This window comes from Vidua chalybeata, chromosome 13 (genome assembly GCF_026979565.1).
Source record: "Vidua chalybeata isolate OUT-0048 chromosome 13, bVidCha1 merged haplotype, whole genome shotgun sequence".
NCBI classification, from domain to species: Eukaryota; Metazoa; Chordata; class Aves; order Passeriformes; family Viduidae; genus Vidua; species Vidua chalybeata.
This window is the reverse complement of record NC_071542.1, coordinates 7,018,412-7,027,760: the sequence shown is the minus strand read 5'-3', so window position 1 is coordinate 7,027,760 and position 9,349 is coordinate 7,018,412. Positions and strand designations below refer to the sequence as shown.

The 9,349-nt window shown below is 41.6% G+C and overlaps 1 long non-coding RNA gene across 2 annotated transcripts; it reads right to left on the bottom strand.

The window, feature by feature from the left end:
• Positions 1–2,095: 2,095 nt before the first annotated feature.
• LOC128794824 (uncharacterized) lies at positions 2,096–5,634 on the bottom strand. 2 transcript variants are annotated; one of them, XR_008433281.1, is made up of 3 exons: positions 5,550–5,634; positions 5,398–5,471; positions 2,096–2,552 (listed from the first exon to the last, which is right to left on the bottom strand). It is a non-coding gene; the product is annotated as an uncharacterized LOC128794824 (long non-coding RNA). The 2 variants fall into 2 exon arrangements; XR_008433282.1 differs by lacking the exons at positions 5,398–5,471; positions 5,550–5,634 and adding an exon at positions 4,825–4,898.
• Positions 5,635–9,349: the final 3,715 nt, after the last annotated feature.

Sequence of the window (9,349 nt, the reverse complement as noted above, 5' to 3'; positions counted from 1 at the left end):
AAGAGCCCCATCCTGGTATGTCTGCAGTTGACATTTAGGGACATCTCTGCACTGTCTTACATCTATTAGGAAATGTAAGGTTGTAACAAAATGTTTCTGAAGATTTTGAAACCCTGGTTTTGAGCACTATTTGTCACAATGTGTTGTGGAGATGTGGTTTCCCTTTACTAGCTACTAGCTTTAATATTTGGATTTCAGCTGGAGCTGAAATGCAGAGGGGAATGTTTTAGCAAACTCTTTGCAGTAGATTTGGAGAGTGTGAACTTGAAGCAGAGATGACCACAGAGTCCAAGGAGCTCTTAAGTCCTGCTACTGACTGAGGTCGTCTGTTCTGTAACAGCATGACAATTCTGGCAGCTCCTGAAACTGTGAGAGCTTAACTAAAGCCAGCATTGAAACTGAAGGGAAGAAGGAAGAGAGCTGGACAAGACAAAGATACTTTATATTAGCTGGACATATCCTCATCTCATCACCATGCACATGATCTGTAAATGGCAGTGAGTACCATGAATGTTTATCATGGTGAGATGTTATGGTGGGCATGTGAAGGACCAACTGAGCAAACAGCAACCACAAACTAACTTTTATCTCCACATACAGAGGAGGCTTCCATCACTGAGGAAGGAAGAGCCTGTGGAATTCTTACATTTCTAAACAATAATCATAATAGTATATACAATATTCCCATTTTTTTCCTATTCAGCTCCCTGCAACTCCAAAAGATAGGATATGGCTCTCAAACTGACCTGCTGTGACTCGGTTTGAGTCATTTCACTTCTCATTATCTCTGTTTTTCCTCAACTTGCTCATCTTATCCGTTAAGTTTTAGGTTTTTAAAACAGGAACTTTCTCTTCCTGTGCATATTTATCTTGTGTCTAACGCAATGGCCTTGATTTTGGTTGAAGCCTCTTGGTGATACCAGAATACAAATAACAATAGCAGGCGCAGCAGAAACAATAACAAAGCAGGTTGGTTAACCTTTGATGGTCCTTTCCTGAGACATCTCTAAGTATTAGAATACAGTCACTTATCTGTTTATTTATTTTTCTCTCTGTGGTGACTTTGAGTTGGCATATTGTCATATTCCAGTGACAAGTCACCATACTCCATGCACTGGCTAGCTTTTTCAGTCACGGATCATTTTTTATTTCATGTAATTGCCTTTTGTTTGCCGTTGTTATTTTAAAGGTGACCCTGACCCTGCTCAGGGAAAGAAATAATGAGTAGATTGCTGTCTGAGACTTTCTTAGTATTACTACTCAGAGCAAGTGAATATTAGCAAGGGCTGGTACAGCTGCTCATCTGCACCTGCATGAAAGAAAAACTATAAGGCTAGGGTGTGGTGGTGGTGGGTGTATTTTTTTTTTCCTGCACTTCCCCCCCACCCTTCTCCAGCTGGTCCCTCATCTTACTTCTCTCTTGTATTTCAGTTTCTCCTGTACTCATTTCTGTTGTGTGGAATTTGAGGTTTCTCAATGCACATTCCCTGCCCCCAGCCTGCACACTCCCCACGGACCCAGCTTCCTCTCACACATTCCACACTGGAGCGTACCACTTTGGAGGCAAAGTGGGCTCAGGGAAGAGTCCATCTGAAGCCTCTCTGTCCCAGGCCCACTCCGTCATCATCTTCATTATCTTCACCATGCTGAGAGCACTTTCACCAGTGAAAATGCAAAGATAACGGTTCTCATGGCACTGAGAATTACAAATTCCTGAAATATTTCCAACATCAACCAGCAGAAAAGCAGGGTGATAGAAAACAAATGGTGACAGGAAGGCATCAGGGAAATAGGGAAGAGAAATTTAGGGCTGTATAGGCTAAGGCAAAAAAAAAAAAAAAAAAAAAAAAAGAGAGAGAGAATAAAGCCAGGAGACAGGGGGGAAAAAAAAGCAGAAAGAGATGAAAAGCTGAGAAAATGTGAGGGCAAATCAAAGAATGAACAAATGAACCAGGCAGGCTGTAAAATGAAAGAGAATGAAATTAAGTGCATGGAACAAATATTCGGATAGTGATCAAGGATAGAGAGCAGATGCTGAATATGAGTGAGAGCCAAAACACAACAGGGATTAAAAAAATCTGTCAGAAGATTTGGGTAAATTCTTGTTAAGTTTGTATTTGGTTTGATTTGAGTAACCCATCCCTCATTTTAATTTCAGCTTGACTGCTAGGAATCTGGTATATCCACAGCAGATGATTTTCAATGGCTGTTGCTGGTGTTTTGCTTTGTACTGTTTTTTTAATCAGTATTAATTGGGCCTGTCATCTGGGTAGGTCTAGGATGTAAGTGTTGTGACCTTTGTGGGAGAGGGTTTCTTCTATCACTTAATGTGTTTATGTTTGAAATACATGCTCAAACACACGGTCATCCAAACCTGCCTGCATCCCAGAGCACTCTGTTTCTGGGAAGTCTCGTGTTGCTGAGTGCAGTACTGGCACTCCCTGTATCCACCCTGGAGAGGGGAAGCCCACAGGAAGAAGGAGCAGTATGCTGATGTGTGACTTCTGCATTAGGAACAGTTGTCATGTAGCAGTTCAGAGCAGAACCAGGAGCTGCAAAAAGAATCAGGCAGAAAGGAACTCAGCCAAATACAAACAGTTCTCCCTTATAGAATATCAAGGACAGGTATCATATAAAGCTTCATTTATGAGCTACTCCCAATTACAAACCATCTCTAGACTGGCAGCAGCACATTTACTGTACTGTTTTTAATAGAAGATGTCTTCCTTTGGTACTGTACTTTTCCATACCAGCTTGAGGGGAAAGTAATTTAGTTTAATATCAGCCACCTTAATTTTGAAGCAGGCCTTGATTTAAAGCCGGAAGTAATTAAATGTAATGAAGCCCTAGGCTTCTGCACCAGGATCAGAGCTGTGTTATTCACAGCATACATACACGTCCTTGTTGCTAATGTGTCACTACTCTGTTTTTTTCATTCACTGTGGCCTGGGTTTTTAATTCCTGCTCAGCAGGCCTGGTACAGTATCTGTGAAGGTTAACAGCTTTACAGTAATGGTCTGAAAACAAAAGGAAGGCTTATCTCAGGTCTGGGGAGATTTCTTCTTTTCTTTGTGAGATTTCTGCTTATGATCTAAATATGAATTTTTCTGCTTGATTTCTTTTATTGCTCTGTGCAGCAGTGGTTTATGAATTCCTAACTCAAAACAAAAGCCTTTAAGGCAATAATTCCCACATTTCCCTTTTGACAGCAAAATTCAAAGTAAAGCTTGCCTTTTAAAGGCACTTGCATACTGCTATTTTTTCTCCTTTCCCTCCTCAATAATTTAATCAGATTTCTCTGGATGTTCCCTGGGTGTTCTTTAGGTGTCCCTTGCTCAGCTTGGTATCTCTATGGCTCCTTCTGTTTGGCTTGTTAGCACTTTGGGACAGGGAGTTTGGAAGTTTCCTGAAGTCGTTGGGAATTGTGCCATTGGCTTGAACAGGGACAGACTTTTTAACCTTGTGTTAACTCAGTAGTAACAGAAACCAAACTGACCTCTCAGTATCTCTTTCAAGTTACCAAGATCCAAATATCAGATGTAATGTGTGACAGAATCCCAAAAAGAGGGTCATCAAAACAATCGAATCATACAGGAATGCTGTGGGATCCACCCGCCAGTGTAAATAACTCTGTGACCTCAGTTTCATTATTCTTCCTTTCTGATGTCAATTACTTCCCACCATAAGAGTGTACCATGAAATGGAAGATATTTGAGAAGTCTGCCTACCAGCATGGCTCTCATATTCAGAAGTTAAAGAAAAATATATCTTTCAGTAATATGCATATATGCATGTGTCTGCATTAATTTGCAGAGAGACTGCATGCTGGTTTTTAAAACTGTTATTTTTAATATGTTACAATGGTCTATTAAAAGCTGGATCATACAAAGGTTTTTAATACAGAGACTCAGGAGAGCAACCTCAGCTATCTCCCTCTTCTTTCACCCAACAGATTGTGACTAGTCAGTCACAAAGGATTTTTTCCCATATTGTAATCATTAATAAGGCTGAAATATAACAGTGCCACAAACTCTAATCTCATTGCTCCTCTAAATATACTATGTTGATTAGTTTTCCCTTACCAGACTATCCTCTAAAAAGCCCTAATATTTTCATCATGTAATTACTAGAAATGTATGGTCCCAATATTTTTAACAAGCAACTTTACTAAAATTACTCAACTAGGTAGTGAAACTGGCTTAACAATGTATTATACTACTGGGGTGAACAGCATTTTGTGAGTGGCCAGTTTGTTATTTTGGTGTCTAACCTGGGTATTCTACAGTTAGATGTGAAGGATGCAAGTAGATCAGAGCTAATGGCAGCAACTTTCTTCTGGCAAAGCAGCACTTCCCATTTCCTGTTGATTTGCAGATGGGCTGGCTGATGGATAGTATGGCCATTCCTTGTGTGGTTGAACTTGGTGGAAGCTGGAAGCTGCTGCTTTCCAAGGATGCCTCTTTTTATCTTTTGTAACCCTCAGCTCTCAGCCACGCACTAAGCCTCCTATAAGGTATTCATCCATGTGCTGACTTTTCTTGGCCATCAGTGCCATGGATTAATGATCCTGTTTTTTCTTCAAGTAATTACTTTTGCATGCTAATAGGTGAACTGTGTTGCAAATTCTAGTGTCCTGTTTGAAAACAGTGAATTTTCAGAGCACTATTAATATGGGTTAACATTCATGTAGACTGTTTGTTATACCACTGGTTATTTTAGCAGTCTTCTTACTACCATCCTAGGTTTCTTTATCTTATTCCTTTACCTAGACATCCAGCCTCTTTACTTGCTATGCTAGAGCAAAGCTGATCAAATGGCACTTACCTGTTTAGATGGTGGAGGATAGCCAGCATCAGGCCTTTCACAGTGGCCAGGTTGTAGAGTCACTTGTATGTCCAAAAAGCTGTAATTATTGCACCGTGGGCTACACTTAAATGGGCTTTCCTCATTTACTTTGTGCACTTAGACCCTTTTAGGATTACAGTTTTCATATAATGTAGGACTGAAAAAATAACTCTGCAAGGCATACATTGCTCATATTCTCATATTGATATTTTTTGCCCCATTCTCTCCCCTCCCTTTTTTTTTTTTTCTAGCACAGGCCATACACTTTAGAGTGTAAGTTTTCTGTAGAAAATGCATTAACGTGTACACAGTTAATAAGGCATTCATGAAGTAAGAACATTCTCGATTTCCAGGTTTGGAATGATCCTTGAAAGACCTTGTTTATTTCCCAACAGACTTGTATATCTTTTGTATGTATGCAGAACAATTACATTTCAAGGCAAGTGCCTTATTATTTAACAGATCTGATTGTTTCTTCCACCTTATGCAGAGATGCCTTTCCAATTCAGTAGATCTTGAAAGATCATTCGGAGGAATAACATCAAAGCATACCTTGCATAGCAGTGGAGACCCTTGTCTTTGAGACATACTTTGCATCTCCTAAGAAGTGTCAGATCTGCCCTCCACTAGAACACAGGTAATTTCTTATCTGTAAGACCTCCTGTAAACAACATGTCACCCCAACGGGCCCTTTCTGCCCTCACCAAATACAGGAAGGCCCAGGCCACAGCAATGGTCCCTGGGCAGATCTGACTGCTGGAGCCTTGTTCTCAGCCAGGCACAGCAGGCAGTTCCATGTTCGCTACCCACCTGGCAGTGTTTGTGCCCTGGAAGCCCATCCATCTTTCTGATCTCACAGTAGACCAGTGTTGTGACTTTGTGAACAGTGTGAATGGGAATTATACAGCAACAAGTAACAGTCTCTCAGCTGCAGGGTTTAGGAACCTGCCCAAGGTATCAGGGAAAACTCTGGTCTCTGGCCCACCTTAGCAGCCCTCAGATGGGCAGCAGCCCAGCCCCAGCCTGAAGTGCAGCCTGCACACCAGAGGCATATGCATTCACAGCTTTTAAGTTTGGGGGTAGTGTTGAGCTTTTAACACTGTGTGAAAGCTTTCACTGCTTTTATTAATTACTTCTTCTCAAGTTTCCACATTTTATTTTATTATGTTAAAATTTCTGTAAGACAGTATATTTTTTAAGCCCTTGTAGATTTTTACATATTTAAACCCCTGTGTATTACATACAATACAGTGATACAGCATTCATCAAGGTACAGGTCCAGTAGTATATTCCTAAAATTTGCCATGAGATCCATATATTTTCATGAAATATATGGATAAACATAACAGCATATTTAGTCATATCTTGTCTCACCTGATAAAACCCCTAGTTTTAAATAAAAACAGTGTTTATTCAAAAGTGATGCAAATTTTCCTGAAACTGCTTTATGCTTTTCATAAGATTAAGATGCGATATATGCTAAGTTTCACAGCAATATTTGTGATATTATGAACTAGTTGTTATATTCATGACATTATTAGCTGCAATTTATTAAACAAAGCACTAACAAACTGCATCACAATTTAGTCAGATGAAATTAACCTTACCATATATAAAACCACTTCTTAAAAATGCATGTAGTGTCATATTTCACAGTTACCATGACCAACTCCCTTTACTCCTCCAAACTGAAAGGCAGACGTGCAATCCAAACTAAGTAATGGAAGATAAAACCTGTTCTCAAAGTAGCAACACAAAACACCTAAAAATACTGTTCCATATGAGCATATTTTCTCAGTTTGGAAAAAAATCATCTTCCTCTCTCCTCATAATACATGCAGAGGTCTCTGCACTTGTCGCTTACTGCACAGCTTTCCACCGGCTGCTATAAACCGGGGGAGGTAGTTTTGGCTGTTTTATCTTAAAAAAGCAGTGGAGTTTGTTGAAGTCTTTCCCACAGAGGCACCGTTCAGCTGCTTGGGCAGAGCTGCTGTGCAGGCCGTGAGAGGCGGGCAGGGCTACACCAGGGGTTTGTGCTGCCACACAAGGTGAGGGCACAGGGATGGCCGAGGGCTCGCCGTGCGACTGACAGTGAGGGTGTGAGTGGTGAGCCCACCGCGTACCCCTGTGGGCCTGGGGACGAGGGCCGGTGCCGGCAGAGTCCCAGCATTGTGGCTGGGGACATCTCCCAGCCAGCTTGGCTTTGCAGCACTTTTCTTCGTGTGCTGTGTCCAGACATGGCCCAGTGAACTTGTCCTGTGTCCTGCCTGTGCTGGAGCAGCATCCCTGCCTGGAATGCCGTGGTGCACGGGGCTCACGCATGAGGTCTGACAGTGCTGTGGGGACAAGAGGTGTGGGTGGGGAGGAACATAGAGAGGAGTCAGCAGAGCCTTTGCAGTCTGGCCCAACCAGTCTGAAGCAACCACTTTGCAGCTCTCCAGGCCCGTTAGTTGGCCTGGAGCACATGTGGCCTAGGGGATGGCTGCTGTGGCAGAGATTCTTTCAGGTTGGGTGCAGGTGGCTGGCATTTGTCTGGCAGCATGTGAGTGGCAGCCCCTGAAACCTGGGAGGGGTGTGTGGGTTGGCTACAGAGAGGGAGCTTAAACTGAAATCTGCCTTTAGGTCAGTTTGTCTTCTTCCAAAGTAAGTGTGTGGGCTACAACCAGAGTGGTTTTATAGCAGGCGAGAACAGCACATGTTTGATACCATGTTTAAGAGTACAAGAAAAGGGGGGTGTGTATAGAGTAACTGGTGAGCAGGAGAGGAGGGTTGTGTTTGCTTCAGCTGGGGAATTCTTGATTTGGAAGTGCCATGGCTGCGGCAGCATCCCAGGGTGGGCGGGCTGAGCAGGTGCCTGACACCTGAGTGCTCACAGGGGCTCTAGGAGGCACATGGTGACAGCAGTGGTGATTGTTCCATCATGTTCAAAAAAACCCAGTAGAACATGTGTTCTCTGACTGCATACATTTTCTGAAAGCATGAGAAATCCTCTTATACCTGGGTCTGCTTTAGCTTTTTAAAGGAATGTACTGAGTGGTTAAATGCTTTAATGGCAACTATGTGCAGCCTGACAGCTGATATTTTCATGATGATACAAAGCTGTTAGACCTATGAAAAAGTCCAATAATCTAATCCCCTAAATAAGTTATATTAAAATAATGTAAGTACATAATGCAAACATTGTAGTTGTTTTCCCCCTTTACAGCAATCTTACAGCTGTTGCTTTGCTGGGATTAATTTGTCTCTAAGGGGTTTCAACACTATCCTCCCCAGTGCTTTATGAGAGCCTGTAATGTCATGCAATCGGTGCCATATTATTTTTGTCGAAATCTCCGCGAGTGATGTAAGAGGAAAAAGGAAACTAGCTAACTCCCAACCATTTGACCAAAGGTTAAATTAGTCTTGGCCTTCTCCCAGACGGACCTGAAGCTTCTCAGTCAAACATTTGTTCTGCCCTGCTCAGAAAAATGTGATGTCTTTTCTTGTCTTTTCTCCCTCCCATGTTTGTTTGGTTTTGCTTTGTTTTTCTTTACTGATGTCACATGTTATCTTTAGTGTTATGAACATATTTGTTGAGGAACACATCACTGGGACAACAGATATTACCTACTGGAAGGTTAAACCTTTGGTTCATGATTCTTTTAGATGCTGTAGGCATGAAGACTACACTTTAAGTAGGTCATATTTACCCTGTGCAAGAAAACTTTTATTTATTGTGTGCAGTAGATGCACAATTTCAGTCCAATGCAGTCCAAACTGGCCCAAGCATGGCCCTTTGTAAGACTCCAGAAGCTGTTTATCTGCTTGAAAGAAGCTAGAAAATCTTGCAGCAGCAGTATTTGGTAGGTGGTATGAGAGGCTCCTGCAGACTGTTCCCCCCATGAACAGTCTGAGAACCTCCTGGCAGTAGAGTAACAAGCATCTGTTGTGTGTGTCTTCTCATGTCCATTCCCATGTACAGTGATAGGTTCTGGTTTAGATTTTTTTGTTTCTTAGATATATGTGTACACATTTAAGGCAAAAGATGGTAAGTTTTTTGAGGTGTTTAGGCTTCTTAGTTAGGAATATTGATTGAATAGCAAAGGGCTGATATTGAAGTGCTCTGTTTTATGTTATGGGCTAGTTATGTCTGAAAAGATTGAAAAAATATTGGTCTCACTGGCCTTTAAGAAGTCTGGTTGCTTATCACCATTCTTTGGTGTTGAGAATGGGTTGGGCTGCCACAGGAAGAGATTTCTAACCAGAGTCAACTGAATTGAGACTGTCATGGGAACAAAAAATTGTCTGGTGCACTGAATGATGAAAAACATTTGGAATGGGAATGAAGCAGGGGAATGAACAGGACAACAGGTGTACTTGGGTATTAAGCCTTGGTGAGAGTTCAGTGATGTTCAACAATTTGCAAAAGTCCAATTATTTCTCAATGCATCTGAATTTGTCTTTTATATGTTTTTCTGCTCATGGCTAGTTATATGTTTGAAAAACTGCCAGAAGTCCAAATGCC